This window comes from Sturnus vulgaris, chromosome 20, assembly GCF_052056855.1.
Source record: "Sturnus vulgaris isolate bStuVul1 chromosome 20, bStuVul1.hap1, whole genome shotgun sequence".
In the NCBI taxonomy this organism is placed as follows: domain Eukaryota; kingdom Metazoa; phylum Chordata; class Aves; order Passeriformes; family Sturnidae; genus Sturnus; species Sturnus vulgaris.
This window is the reverse complement of record NC_142262.1, coordinates 9,033,403-9,048,584: the sequence shown is the minus strand read 5'-3', so window position 1 is coordinate 9,048,584 and position 15,182 is coordinate 9,033,403. Positions and strand designations below refer to the sequence as shown.

At 49.5% G+C, this 15,182-nt stretch overlaps 1 long non-coding RNA gene across 1 annotated transcript; it reads right to left on the bottom strand.

Moving 5' to 3' along the window:
• Nucleotides 1-231: 231 nt before the first annotated feature.
• Nucleotides 232-14,803, bottom strand: LOC148221588 (uncharacterized). The gene is made up of 4 exons (XR_015807740.1): nt 14,631-14,803; nt 12,818-12,883; nt 7,700-7,874; nt 232-341 (listed from the first exon to the last, which is right to left on the bottom strand). It is a non-coding gene; the product is annotated as an uncharacterized LOC148221588 (long non-coding RNA).
• Between the last annotated feature and the right edge of the window lie 379 nt (nt 14,804-15,182).

Sequence of the window (15,182 nt, the reverse complement as noted above, 5' to 3'; positions counted from 1 at the left end):
TCCAGGTGCCTGCAGCACCACTGCAGTGAAACTATGGCCAAGTGCAGCTCCTGGCAGGAAAGAGAGCCCTGAGATCCCATCACATGGCCCTGCTTGTCTGTACCTGCACACTGTAACCTCCTGGGAGCACCCAACAGCACCCAGCACCCACATCTGAGCTCAGCCAAGACACTGCATGGAGGGAAAATTTGGAAACTCCAGGAAGAACCCAGTGGCACAGAGGAAACTCACTCAGCTCAGACAGCTCTGCCACGTCCAGCTCTGTCCCCAGTGGGTGGCCAGGAGTGCTGGATTCCCCCTGGTTTGGCCCGTTCAGGATTTTCCCAGTGGATGATGATGAGCTGTAGGAAAGGACAGGAATATGTGAGTTTCTGTGGGGTGCTGGTGCCTCTGGACACAGCACTGGTGCAGGAGGGCTTCCCCCACAGAGCTGGGCTGTCAGAGCCCAGAGCTGCCTGCTTTCACCCTCCAAAATAAAGAAACAGGAGCAAACAATGAGCGACACTCAGTGCCCTGCCCCTGAGCTTTGCCGTGTCAGGAGCCGTCATTATGTCAACGTGTAATTATACCATTAATTACTGACCATAAAGCTCTAAAGAAAACAGACATGAAATGAATCTAGTGCTGGAGCAAAGTCCTGAGAGATAACTCTGTGGCTGCTAAGGTGATGGAGACTGAGCTTCAATTTCTAACCAAAATTGAATTTGCAATTAGCTTGCCTTGTTGCCTAAATCCAACAAAAGACCTTCCTGCATTTAATACCAAGCAGAGATGTCTCAGAACTGCCATCAAACCACAGAGCCTTACAAAAGCCAACTGGAGCAGAGCAGAGGGAGCAGAATCCCAAATGTCTGCTCGGGCTGAGCAAGGCTCTTGTTTGATTTTGGATTTGCTGCACACTCAATGTACATCTCCGAGCAAGCCACTTAATCTGACCCTGGCCCAAAGTTTAGCTGTCTGTCAAATGTTAGAAAAGGGCTTTGTCTGCCTCACAGGGACTCGGAGGTTTAATTACTGGCTGTGCCAAGATGCCCTTAGGTGGAAGCTGCAATGCAAATGTAAAGTATCATTATTAGAGCTTAGCAAATAACTCAAATGTTTTTCTGCAGCAACTCCCTCGAAAAGAAATTAGATTCCTTTCTGGTGTGTTTGGGCGCCTTTCCAGGCTCTCTTGTTGTGACACTCATGAGCAAGTGGAGAACTAAGAATATGAAGGTAATTCACCAAAAGTCAATGCCCAGCTCCTAAACCTGAGTCTTTGCACGGAGCCTTGCTCCTGCCACAGCCCCTGTGTGTGCCCAAACCTGGCACCAGGGGAGGCAGGGATGGGGCTGCGCCCAGCCAGGGGAGCCCATCGCTGCCTGTGGGCACATCCAGCCCATCAAACAGCCCAGGGACCCTTGGGGACATGCAGACATCAGCCACTGCCTCCTGTGCTGTGTCCAGTGTGGGTCCCTGGGGGTGGCTCCCAGCCTGGGCACTCTCAGGGCCTTGCTGAGCCAGGGGAGCATCCCTGAGAGATGAGAGAGAGAAGGGACAGAGGCCAGACACCCCTATCAGCTCATGCTGTGCAAATCTCAATGATCTGAGCCATTTCATGCTCGCCTCTGACAAGTCTGGAACATATATTTGCATCATGAATTCTTTGGGCTGGTGGTTCTCTGGGGCTGGGCAGTTGCTGTAAAGCTCCAGCAGTTCATGAGGATCTGACAAAACCTGCCAGCTCCTGCTGCAATCACTCAGTACCTGCTGTAATCACTCAGTACCTTCCTCAGCACCGTGTGCTGGACTGTGGCCACTGAGCCCCAGAACATCCCCACAGCCCTGACCTCCCCAACAGCCTCGTGTGAGTGGGAGCAGCTCAGAGGAACATTTTCAATTAGCTTTACAGAAAACATTTGCCTGAAACTGGATGCTGTGTGAAACTCCTGAACTCTCCTTTTTCCTTCAGAGATGGGGGTGAAGCCAGGGAGGGATGGGGAGGAATTGGAAGAGCTTTTTATTTATTCAGGTCAGAGTTGCACTGCTTTGGAGCATGTGTGGCTTGGCCAGGCAGAGCCAGAGCAGGATAAAGAAGCTCCTGCTGTGCTCCACACCCAGGCTGCTCCATGGGACTGGACCAAGACACAAAAACAGAATTCCCAGTGCCCATGGAGGAGCCAGCCTGCAGGCAGCCCTTGGGCTCAGCCACACAGTGCCTGCATGGCACAGGAACACATAATGGTTTGGGTTGGAAGGGACCTTAAAGATCTTGGCAAGGGACACTTTCCACTAGCCCAGGCTGTTCCAAGCCCATCCAACCTGGCCTTGAACACTTCCAGGGATGGGGCAGCCACAGCTTCTCTGGGCAACATGTGCCACCACCCTCATGGGGAAGAATTTCTTCCCAATATCCCATTTAACCCTGCCCTCTGTCAGTTTGAATCATTCCCCTTTGTCCTGTCACTCCATCCCTTGTCCAAAGTCCTTCTCCAGCCCTCCTGGAGCTCCTTTAGCACCTCAGGTCTCCCTGGAGCCTTCTCTCCTCCAGGCTGAATAACCTCAGGGGCTGCAGTGCCCCATGCCATGCTTGGGCCACCACCCTGTCACACATCCCCTGCTGGGGGCTGGTGCTGAGGACACCAAGCAGAAAGTGCAGCAGGAGAAGGGGAGCTGGAGCTGCCAAATCCCAAACATCTCAACATTCTCCTCTCACCTGGAGGCTAAACCTGCCCTGCCTGAAGCCTTCCACTGGCTCTGATGAACATGGCCCTGGTGCCAGGGAGTCAGATCACCCTCAGTCCCAATTCTGGGACACTGTGACCAGACAAGGATGCTCTGCCTGACCCATGCACAGCTGCCCCTCAGCCACCACAGCTTTCCTGGGCCCTGATTCCAGCACACACTGACATGATTTATTCCAGCTAATTCACTTCTCCTTCCCTCTGTGGCTGATTTCTTCACAGCCGGGCTCCACAGCCTCTCCATCCCACTGAGCTGCCAGCACAGCCTTTTGTTTCAGTGCCTGCCTCTTCCATTTGCCCCTTTTCCCCCAAAAGCACCAGCAGCAGCCCCAGTGCCTAGAGCAGCACCACTGGAGCCAGCCAGGGCTACAGCACAGCAAACTGAGCTCCTGTCCCACCGTGAACTCCTCTGAGGTTTCTTTGTTTGTGTTTTGATTTGAAACAGCAACAATTAGGAAAATAGCAAGAGCTTTTATTTAATTTGTTTTTCCTCCTTGGCTGGGCGTTTCCTCCCCAGACACCGCCCTGCAAAGGTGCCTCAGCCTCCGCACGGCTCTGCAGCTTCCAAAACACTCACAGCCGTCATTGCAGAGCAGAAACTCTGCTGAGCACAGATAAACACGGGGCTTTTTCATCTGCAGCTCACAACTGTGGCTGCATCGTTTGGGACTCCTTGAGTGTGATTTTTCAGCAGTACTGGGCTTCCACCCTCTTGCTGAGAGCTCTGCACCCCACTTTTCTCTTTGGTGCTCCCAGTGAGTGCCTGGTGCTCTGCCTGCAGATGTCCTGATGGCTGTGTGGCCCATGGCTGCATTCCCAGCTGAGCCTCAGCTTCTACAAATCCCTCATGGCTGAGGCACGTGGTTTTAAAAATTTGTATCTGCCATGCAGACTGTGACAATATGAAAAATAAGAGCATTTGTAATTAAAGAAACCCATTGCAAATTACTTAACAGCACAAACTCAGGCCAAGGCTGTTAACAATCTGAAGCCATTCAGCCAAGCCACACTCAAGCCATGACAAGTCAAAAAAATAAAGTTAATAAAATATCCTTGAAGTGAAATGTAGGTCATGGTACTTGATCTGCATATTTATAAAAGCTGAGCTTAATCCAGCCAAACTTTCCAGAATAAAGATCTTGCTCTTTGATCCTGCCTGTGCCTCCTCGGGGAATATCAGTTTTCCTTCAGCAAAGTTAGATGGGATTAAGAGTCACCTTAAAAGGAGCAAGATCTGCACAGGGTGGGGAGGTGGTGGAGAGCTGTCCCTTGAAGCTGAGGGTGTTGAGCTGGCAGCACAGGGAAGCTCCCTGGCACATTCTGGGCACACATCAGCACCACTTCAGGCAGCCAAAATTTACACTGCCCTGGCTGAGGTCTGGGCTAGTGCAGCACCTGCCAATCCATTAAATTCCATGATCAGCTGAAGCACAAAGAGTCTCTCTGCCTCCAGGGCCCTGCTCAGTCTGCTGAGTCCAGCCTAGAGCCTCATGGCAAAACATTCTCTTGGCAACTCATTTATCCAGCACTGGATAATGACACCTTACCCTTAAAGAATCCCACTCACACTACCAACAGTGGAAGTGGTGGTGAGGAGCATGCCCAGGACTTCACACCAGGATGGATCCTGCAGGCTGGAGACAACCACCTCCTGGATCACATTATCCCTGCTGCTGCTCCAGCTGTGCTCATGCAATGCCACAAGGCTCCATTTCCACAAAGAACAGCTGGGGAAGGCAGCCCCCAGGCAATTGTGCTCCTCTCCTGAGAGCCCTGAGCAGTGGCATGAGGTGCAGAAGCCCCTGTTCCACAGCCCCTGGGTGGCTCTAAACCCTGCAGGTTGTAGGCAAGCTCCCTGCTAGCAAGGTGAGGGATTTAGCACAATGAGTGTGAAGGAGTGTGTCTCAGGATAGAGATTAACAGCTTCACCCCAGCTGGAGGTCTGGGGGAAGGAAAAGTCTTTGACACATCAGCTCTTGGAAGTGTAAGATGCTTCTCTGCAGTACCGGGGCTGAGAGTTTCTCTATATGTTTGCAAATAGAAATACTTGTGCAAATACAAAGGAAACCACAGATATTCTTCACCCCAAAATTGCCCAGTGGCTCCAGAGATTATCATTTTAGCTACAGAGTAGCAGGAAAATATGGTTTCAGGCCAATAGGACCGGTGGTCTCAATGTGTTGAGGTCAAGAAATGGGAGTGAAAATTCTGAGAATCGTTATGAAAAAACCAATGTTGTAAAAACCTCTCACCTAGACTGGGTCCTGGAGAGTTCTGTGAGAACCAAAGCAGTGGTACCAAGCCCCTCCATCCTAGGTCACAAGGGACATTCTGCTGCAGCAAACACCATCCCAAAGTGTGTGCAGCCCTGCTGGTGAGGGCTGCCAGCAGGATTCAGCCTCCTGACTTTGAAATCCCTCCCTCATCACACAGTCCCTGTGTGAGTCACTGCCCTTGTGCAGGATGGTGACAACATCCCTTCATCCCTGCACACTGCGGGGTGCATGCTGTCACCACCAAAAGATGGCAGTTTCTCTTGGCTGCAGAGAGAACCAAAGTGGACAAGTACCACTGAGGCTGGGAAATCAGGAGGTAAATCCCAGGGGATGAGCCCACACCATCCAGCATGGCTGTGCTTGCAGCAAGAGGCTTCCATGGGCTTTCTGAATTTTTGTGCACTGCTACAGCATCAAATTTATTCTCTGCACTCTGACCTCTTCCATCCCCTTCTCTCTGCTTCCATTCTCTATTTTAATATATAATCTATTTAAATATATTAAAGCATGAGCTTTAGTCCCCGTCCATGGGCATTCTAAGCCACACCTGCCTCTTGGTCCCTGCAGAACAAAACATCAGCTCCAGCTCTGCTCACCACAGAGACAAGAGTCCCAGGGTGCTGCAAAGAGGGAATCAGACTTCTCACCTCCCCACACGTGGCCCGAGACTGTGGTGACCCAGAGCCACTGGAGCAGGAAGGAGTTTGGGTGAAAGCATCCACCCAAGGCTCAGGGCACTGAGCAGAACCTGGCTCCAGCCAGGGCCTTGTCCAGCCTGGGGACACTGCAGCCACCTCCTCCTCCTCAGAGATGGTGGCTCAGGTGCTTGGAGAGCATTGCAAGGACAGGGAAGAACAGCTGCAGGCTGCAGCTCAGCCTCACTGCCCCGAATTCTGCAGGGATAAGCTGAGGACACATGGAGCTTCTCCACACAAAACAGGACTCAGCAGGCTCAGGTCCTGGGTTTACAGCCAGTAGGAACGCAGGGGTTTGTCTGTAGTTACACAAGAAGTTTGTGGAGAGGAAACAGCCCAGTTTTTCCAAATCCTTGATTATCCCCCCAATAAGGGATGCACAGCACTTCCTCTGCAAGATTCCTCCTCAGAGATTCTTGGAGGAGAGAGGTGCCAGGTCTGTCCCTCTGAGGTCAGGGAAGTGCTGGAGGCAACCAATGCCTCCCCCTGCTTTCCCACCTCTGCTGACAGAGCACAGGGAGCCGTGGGCAGGGGCTGCCCCTGCACCCCGGGGTCCCGCAGAGCCCCATCCTGAGTCATGGAGCGCTCCAGCTCCAGCACATTATATCGGGATGAATCACTCCCTGACCTCTGCCTTCCACAGGGCTCGGTTTCTAATTTTATGGGCTGTATCAGCAGGGTTATTGAATCCAGATGTCTGCAAAATGCAACTGCAGCACACAGAAAGCCACAAGGAAAGGCGTTGGTGGCAAGGACCGGGGCATGTGGTTCATTTTTCATAAGCAAACCCTGGCTTAGGAGGGAGAGGAAGGCACCTCCTGTCCCCTGCCTGCTCAGGGCTCTGCAGGAGCAAGTGATTTCCATAGGCCATCTCTCATCTCCCTCACTAACTTATCCCTGCACTCCCTTTTCCTGAAAGCATCTGTTCCCCCACGGTCACGTCAGGCTCAGGTGGGTCCCACCTGGGGCAGCTTTGGGAGATGCTGCCCAGACGTGGGTCCTGTGGAGCCTTGGCAAGGACATGGTGCTGCCATGGGATGAGCACTGGGCTGGAGCAGAGCTTCATCTTTCCCAAAATGACCTCTCAAGCACAGATCCCCCATGGCACAAAGCAGCCACACCTGACAGCTGCCTGAGATGGGCATCTGGTTTGCATAGAGCACAGCTGGCTCTGAGACAACACCACTGCCTTTGTCCCTCCAAGGGGAGAAGAAAAGAAAAGAGAAAAGAAATATCCAGACCTTGCCTAAACATCAAAGGGAAGCCTGTGGAGTGACCTGCCTGCAATGGGGCCGCAGGAACCCACAGCACTGACCGTGCCACGTGGGTGGCTCCTGAGCATTGACACAACGTGGGATCAGAGGCACCAGGGGGTGGAAAGGACTATTTATTTATTTATTTGATATTTTTAAAGATATCCCTGCCCCTTGCCTCCCCTGCAGCTCTGACATGGCAGATTCCCAAGAGCTGTGTGTGGATGCACATCCCCTGAGGGATGGTGCCCAGCCCCTCCATCACCAGCAGCTCTCTGCAGCCCCTCATCCTTGCTGTGACAATGAGCAAGGCTGTGTTCAGGACCCAAACTAACAGCAACAGGTCATAACCCAAAGAACTGCATTTTCTGCTCAGTTCCATTGGACAGTGACTCCAAACAAACCATTCCCTCCCAGGTTTTAGTTCACCTGACATCATGCACTGACATATCTTCACCTTCAGGTGGAAGATTTCTAGTGGTGACCTGCTAACTGAAAACCCCACAAACCCTTAGTTGGCTCTTGCTAACTAGAAGTGCAAACTGCTGTCAGGGGATGAACAATTTGGCTGTCTTGTCCACACCTTGGCCTCTGGTTCTCCTGAATAAGCCCCAAGAGGACATCTGCCTTCTACAGAGAGGCCAGCACTGGTCCTCTGAAAGCTCATGGCAGGTGGAAGATCCACCAATGCTTCATTCTGAGCTTCTCCCTGGCATTGCTGGGATGTCTGTGGGGAATTTCTCTGCACTCACCTGCTCTCCTGCTGCCATGGGGCTCAAACGGAGCTGAGACCTGGCTGGGAGGAGCCTCCTTTGCTTTCACCTTTTCCACATCTTCCACATCTCACTGCTCAGAACAGATGGAAGCTGTGCAGAGAAGCAGAGAGCCAGGAACACATGTGGGTTTTCTCATTTTCTCCTTTGTCACCTTGGAAAGAGTGAGGTATAATATATAAAACAGAGGAGACAATAATAATGAAGTTGACCTTCACCGTGGTATTTCATCTGACTCGGCTGCGCCCACGCCGGGTCTCTCCTGGCCTTGGCTGCTCTTAGGGCTGCTCCTGCCTCTCAGGAACCCAAAAATGAGTCTTTTAGAGCAGCCAGTGAATCTGGGCTGGTGTTTCTCCTGTGCACAAGTCACACACAAACACTTTGAGAAAGCTCAGAAGACCTGCAGGGGATGAGTTTAATGTACAGATGGACTTGGTGCCAAGTTTCAGCCTAATGGGAATCACAACAGCTGACTTACAACACCCCCCCTTTAAAGTCAGGGTTTATGGAGATGAAATCTCTGCCAGATCCAGAAACTATAGCAACTGCTGTAATAAAATTGCATTTCAGCATAAAGCTATTTTTACAGCACATCGCCACGTTTGTGGGATGGCAGTTTCCAGTGTTTTTCAGATGTCTGCTGCCAGAAGATTTAGTTGGATTAGCAGCTAAAGAGGGAGGGATCATATTGAGTAGACAAATACACCTCTTTCTCTTCAATGGGAAAAATTATATCCTACAAGGTGATTCATCAGGTGTTAAATTAATATCACACTTGATCTCGGCTGACTAAAAGACCAGCCTTGCTGCAGGGCCCAAACCTGGTCACACTGAAGTCAACACGACTTTTGCAACTGGCTTCAGTGAGGCAGCTGTGATCCAAGCCACGACCAGACTTGCCTGAAGCCTAGAAACCCATACCCACACTACTCACAGTGTGAGCAGCAAAGAGTTACCATCTCTAATGGATTAAGGTTTATCTCAGCTCAGCCCAAGCTGATGCAAATTTTACCACTCATTTGCATGGGGCCAAAATGCCAAACAAAGCTGGACTTAATTCTGAGTGACACCATTTCTTCCTGTCATTCCAGTCCAGTGTTTGCCTCTTCTGCAGCTCTTTGGTCTTTTCTGTCATAGGAAAATTTATTTAAGTGTTTATGAGGGTGGAAAAGGTGGTGCTGTGAGCAGAAGAGATCTACCAGTATCTAAACTTAAGTTTGCACCAGTGGACAGATAAATTGGTCCTACAAGCTTCAGCACTGACAGCACAGAGGAGAAAAAACACTTAAAAAAAATCAAATTCTATTTCAAAGAGATACTGATATATCTGACACTACATTAAACAGTGCTCAGAGAACTGTTTGTTCCTGATAACTCAATGCCAGGGATCCTGGCATCTCTGTGAGTATGACAGACTGACATCCACAGCTTGAAACTGGTTTCTTCTGCCTGGAAACCCTAAGATGCCTCAGACCTGGCCAGTAGCCTCCCCTGTTCACCAAGTCCCACGCCCTGAATTGAATCCAGGCTTTAGTGATGGGAGAGCCTCCTGATTTACCCCATTCTTGGACCAATCTCTGTCTGCCAAAGTATCCTTCTATTAATCTGCACCTTCTTCCCACACTTAGCTTTGGGTTTTTTCACTTTATGGAAGAGTTGGGACCCCTGCCATGGTTTGCTGATGCAGCCCAGGTCTCCCCAGCCCTGCCTCCTCCCCTCCCACCACGGTTCCCCCCCATGCTGCACTCTGCCTGCTGGAAGGAGAGCTCTGTACCCACACACCAGAATCCACAGCACCACCTGAAGCCAAGGTGGCTTCAGCAGGGCTGAGGTTTTGCAGTTGTCTCTCTTCAAAACTCCTCTGAGGCTGTGGAACTGTACCTGCTCCTGTTTCCACTTCTGTCAGTCCAACACAGGTAAACAGCCTGGGGAAATCACAAGTGATTGTCCACAAGAGAGAAACTTGCTACTAACTTTGGGTTTCCCAAGAAATGCTGCCAATGCATGAGGCTTAAAGTGAAGGATCACACCAAGTGTACACTGTGTAAGGCAAAAAAGACTTGGCCCTGTTTGTTCTGGGGGGTTCACACCACAAACCAGCACACCTTGGGCAGCCTGAAGTGAACAGACCTGGCAGACCCTTCTTACTGTGTGGAAAATACATATCCTGCTCAGCCTCTTAAATAAACCCATCAATGCCCTGCTGGGCTCAGGGCTGGTGAGGGAGAGCTGCCCTTTTCCTAAGCATTTCTTTACTGCAGTCTTTTCTGCACAGCTCTGTTGCAGCACTCAAACAAACAGTGAAACTCTGTGGGTGTCTGGGTAGGGAATGACCCGTGGGTGCCACAGAGACTGTGGGATTGGTGTCAGCTCTGCAGGAAGGTTTGTTCATCTCGGCTCTCTGAGCCAGACCAAGCCAGCCCTCACCTTGTTTATTCACCCAGGGCAGTGAAATGTGAGTGGGAGCTATTATACACCCACTCAGGACAGGCAGGAATGGCAACACCAGGTGCAGAGGGATGAGAAATGGACAGGGAAAGAGTCAGCCTCGCTCCCATGGGCAAAGGTTCCTCAGCTGATCCCAGGAATTACACTGAACAGCCCAAAGGACAATGGCCAGTGTAGAAACAAATGAGGAGAACCCCAAATCTGGTGCTCTTGCCCTGCTGGAGATGGTGGCTCTGGGGTGAGCTGGGAATTGGGGGTGGGTGATGATCCCAGGGACAGCTGCAGGGCTCTGGGCATCCATCACCCAAACTGCATTTCCTCCCTCAGCTTTGCCATCACTCTGCCACTCTTCAGAGCATGAGCTGCATGTGACAGGATAACAGCAGCACTTGGGAGGATGGGATAAAACCTGAGTGCTCCCAGAATCCCAGCACCTTTCCAAAATGTCAGCCTTCACCCCACTGCTGGTTTGCCTCCATGTAAAATGGGGCTTAGGAAACCTGCTTGGTGTCCGGGGGGAAATTCAAGTCTTCATCAGGAAATCTTCAGGGATTCTTTTGAAGATGGAAAGTTTTATTAAGAGTTAGAATGGAAGATGATATATCCATTAATATGAAAGCTCCCTCTCTTTGAACACAAAGAGATTTCATTCACTTGAAAACTGTATTCATACTTTACAAAGTGATCTGCTCACATGTAAAGCTGCAAAGTGGATGTCTGGGGGCTCATGCCCAGCTCAGCTCTGAGTGACTGTGACACCCCTGTCCTGATTTACACCAGACAGGAATCTGCCTGCTTCATAGAAATGGGCCTGTTCTTCAAAAATCCCTATTTAGGCTGATCACCCAGCCTTTGACATGGCTTAGAAGGGAGGAGTATTTGGTATTTTTCAGTTATTTAACAGAATTGGAAGGGAGACAAGGAAAGAAGTAGTGAGTTACTCAAGGTCATGGTGAACGTTGGGGTTATTTTGCCGAGGTCCCCAGGGCCATCAGCCACCTCAGTCACCCATCCCCTCGAGCCTGTTGTGTTGGCTGACAGCCCCATCAGCCTCAGGGGTCAGCTTTTACCAGGGGAACAACAGATTGTGAACAATGTTTACCCAGGAAATGTAACTGGTGCTGAAAAAGCTGAAGGGGAAAAACATCAACTGTGTAGCAAAGATAGCAAACACCTGCAGTACCACCATCAATAATATAAAGGGAGAGAAAGAGCACAGAGATATCCCTGGGACTGCCAAGCAACACCCACCTCCTCCCCTCAGCCATCACCCGTGGTTTTCAGTGCAGAACCTTTTTGTATCTCACCACCACTGTCTGATCTGGTTTTTGCCCACTTTCTTCATTTTGCACAGCAAGGAGCTGCATCCTGGCCTTGTGGAGGAGCCCAAGGTGCCTCCCACTGCAGCCCAGGAAAAGCCCTGGAAGCCCAGGCACAAGAGCAGCACCAGGACACGGATGAATCCATCCTGAGCCACAGGGAGCCACAGAGCCCCAGCCCTTCACCCTCTCCCTCCTCTGCCACGAATTACTTCACACAAAGCAGCCAAGGCAGAGCTGGAATCTGGTGTCCAACACCTGGGATCCACAAGGGATGGAGACCCTGCCAAGGATTATTTTAACCTTCAATATTTCTGGCAGCAGAACTTCAGCCGAACAGTTCCTACTGTTTTTTTGGGTTGTGTCACTCTGACACAAGTTGGTCCAGACCAGAATTATCCACGTGCTCAAAGAGAGAAGGGTTTGTTTTCCATCTTAATGGACTTTCAGTAGCAGGGGAAAGGGTGCCTGAAATAATAATCCTTAATAAACTCAATAGCTTCAAGAAGGAGAATCAGGCTGGATACAGCTCCTGTCCAGCACAGATGCAGTGTCTATTTTTCTCCTCCAAACCACTCATCAGGCCAGTGGTGGGGCACTTCCCTCCTGCATCCCAAGGCCTCCCTGCAGAGCCAGGTGCAAAGTGCTGTCCAGGGACCCATCCCGAAATTGGCATTTTTAGTATAAGTTACTTACAATGAGTATTTCTTTCTGGAAAAGTAGGAACGTAAATGAAAGATTTCAGTTGATGTGGATTACATTGGTTCCAGTTAACCATATTTTTTTTTTCTTTTTAAAAGGAAATAGTAAGGGTTTAGAGTATTTTGGAAAATCTTAGGGAATCAGCCACCATTAGTAAAGGGGAAGAGTGGATGTGAACCATTTCTTGTGGTTTTCTGTGTGTTTGTTGCTGCAGGTGGAGCTTCGGAGGAAATTCCTGCCCTGTTGGAGGACACTGGGAGCTGTACCTGGGTTAAGGACCTGTTGGGGCTGCCATGGGAGCAAGGGCCAGATGCTGATGCACTGAGGTTGCTTTTGAAAATTACTTATTAAAAATCATGTGAAAAGCAACAAGAGTGGCTTTTTCCATCCCATTATTTGAATCCAGCTGCTGACCTTGTCTCTGGGAAAATAATTATTCTTGACTTCGAAGTGAGGAGGCTTTTTGTGCCAAAGGCAAATGTCTATAGATTTATACTATTTGGAAAAATCAAAGGGCTGCAAGCCAAGCCATCCAGCTTATAAAACACAACCAACCCTTCAGGGATAATTTAAAACTGACCCTGCAGCACTGAAATTCCAACCATAGATGATGCAAAACATAATTCACCATTTTCTTATCTCCTGGATGCTTCCATCAGCGTGGGCTTCAGGGACAAAGACCAGCCAGAAGAGACTGAAAGAAAGTAAAAATAAAAATTAAAAAAAAAAATAAGTCTCCAAAATAAGTTTGTGCTAACGAAGGCAAAAAGGCCTGGCAGGCCAGAAGGCAAACTTTGTCATCCACACAGCCAAGAGTTGCAAAGGCAGCCACAGTCCATGCTTTTTCCATTGTGCTCTGCCAAAATAACCCACAAAATTCTCCTGGGATGAAACAACCCACTCTCTGCTGCTCGAGCAATCCGGGCTTAGATCCTGCTCCTGACTAACAAAACTGTGAGCTCTGGTGCTTCGTTCCTACAATCAGGAATCAGGAATCATCTGCTGGGGATTGGTGTCTCCAGCCCTCAAACCTCATAGCACAGGGAAAGTTCCTTTACATCTCTGAGATCTCCTACAGCCAGGAGACCACCTGAAGCAGGATGGAGCAGCACCACCACAGGTATCAGTGCTGGTGGTCAACCAGTTTAGCAAGACAGAAGAAAAAAAAAAAACAAAAACAAAAACACATTTCCTGGGTAAGAAGCTCTTAAGTGGAACAGAGAAGCTGGAGGAGATTTGCCCAGCTGAGTTTGCCACAAGCAGGAGCACCATGAGGAGTGTAGCCTGTTGGGGAAGAAGGGGGTTTAGACTGCCAGGATTGCTGTGAACTCCACTTTGCCACTCACTGCAGCACAGTTCTGCTCCAATTCACCAGAAAGTGATGATTTCTGTGAAAAACAGCAGGTACAGGGCTCACACAGAGCAAACAGAGACAACACTGACAGCAAAAAACAAGATACATGCCAAGGCTCCAGTAACAATAGAGTGATCATTCCTACAATATCAAACTCTGAACAGGGGCATGGTGATAAAACATCCAGACTGAGCCACCTCAGCATTCAGCAAATTCCCTCTCCAAATTCATAGCACACACAGCTCTACCTGCAGGACACCTGACTCATCATGTTCCAGATGAGAGTTTCAGAACTTTGCAATAAAAGAAACTCCACCAGACCAAGCTCCCTGTGCACCCATGCCTGTCCCTGCTGGCTTTGTGAGCCCCTGGGGGTGTGTACACACACGAGGGGCTGCAGCACCCCTCAGGGGTCACCAGTTCAATGAGGGAGAATTCTTCATTCCAAATTTCCAGCGGGGTTTGGTCTCCAGGCTCCAATAAAGCAGAGCGTGGAGTGCTTTGGCACTTCACAGCTGCAGGCACTGGGGAGGAGTCACAAGCATCATCTTGCAGCACTTTATGGTGGTTCAGTCACCCCATGTGCTGCATGCAAAGCACAAAGCTGAGATCACCTCTTTGCTAATCCCCCTCTTCTACCCACAAGCCCCTCACAGATGTCAGAGCATGCTTTGCTTTCACTGATCACTCACACTAGGAAATTCTGAGGGACTGAGCTTGTGACTCAAAGAGTTTTGCCAAGTAAAATATTGGCATGCAACGATGTCCTAACAATACAAAGTAGTTGACACCATAAAATAAACAATTGCACTAAGAGAACATAGCAAAAGGGTGTTTGGAACCACCAAGGATCTTGTGGAGGTATTACTGAGTCAGACTGGAGTTAGCAAAAGCAATTTTTATGACAAAAACAAGTGTCAGTCTTTCCAACACCCCAGTCTTCACATAGAAAATGCATCTCTGCCTAGAGCTGGCCACATTGCTGGCTTCTTCCTTCAAGTTTCATAACTTTTACAGAGTGCAGAAATAACAGAAACAGTGAAAACAGACCAGGACAGAGGATCCATAAAAGAGTGAGTGTACTCACGGTTCCACAGCTCCACACTTGGATATACAGCTACAGATTGAAATGGCAAAAGGACAACTAGAGGCTGCCACGTTCTTGTAATATAATCACAAGAAAAATGCTGTAATTCCAAGCAGAAAGCCTTCAAAAGAATCAGCTGGGCTCAATTAGTAGCAGCAGTGGAACTTCTTCCTTGCTTATCGTGCTGAGAATATCAGCAGAGAGCAAAGAAAAAAAAAATAAAGAAAAATATCATTTTTAATTGTCAACAGAACCGGAAAAGCCCTTACCAGGTAGAATTTCATTGTCTCCAATGTCTGTCCTTGCAGTCACTATGAAGTCACTGAACTGTTCACAGTCAGCAGCATCAAGCACACCTGGAAGCCTCCCTTAGTGAGCAGGACACAAAAATGCTCAGAGCACACCCCCATAACCACCTGCCTGCCCTAATCACAATTTCCATGCAAGAAGTTATTTGCACTTTATTTTCAAAGGCTGCTCAGATTTTAGATCCATCTGGCACCGTCCTACCCTGTCAGATGCTTCAGAGCAGTGTGGGGATCCCAACTGCTG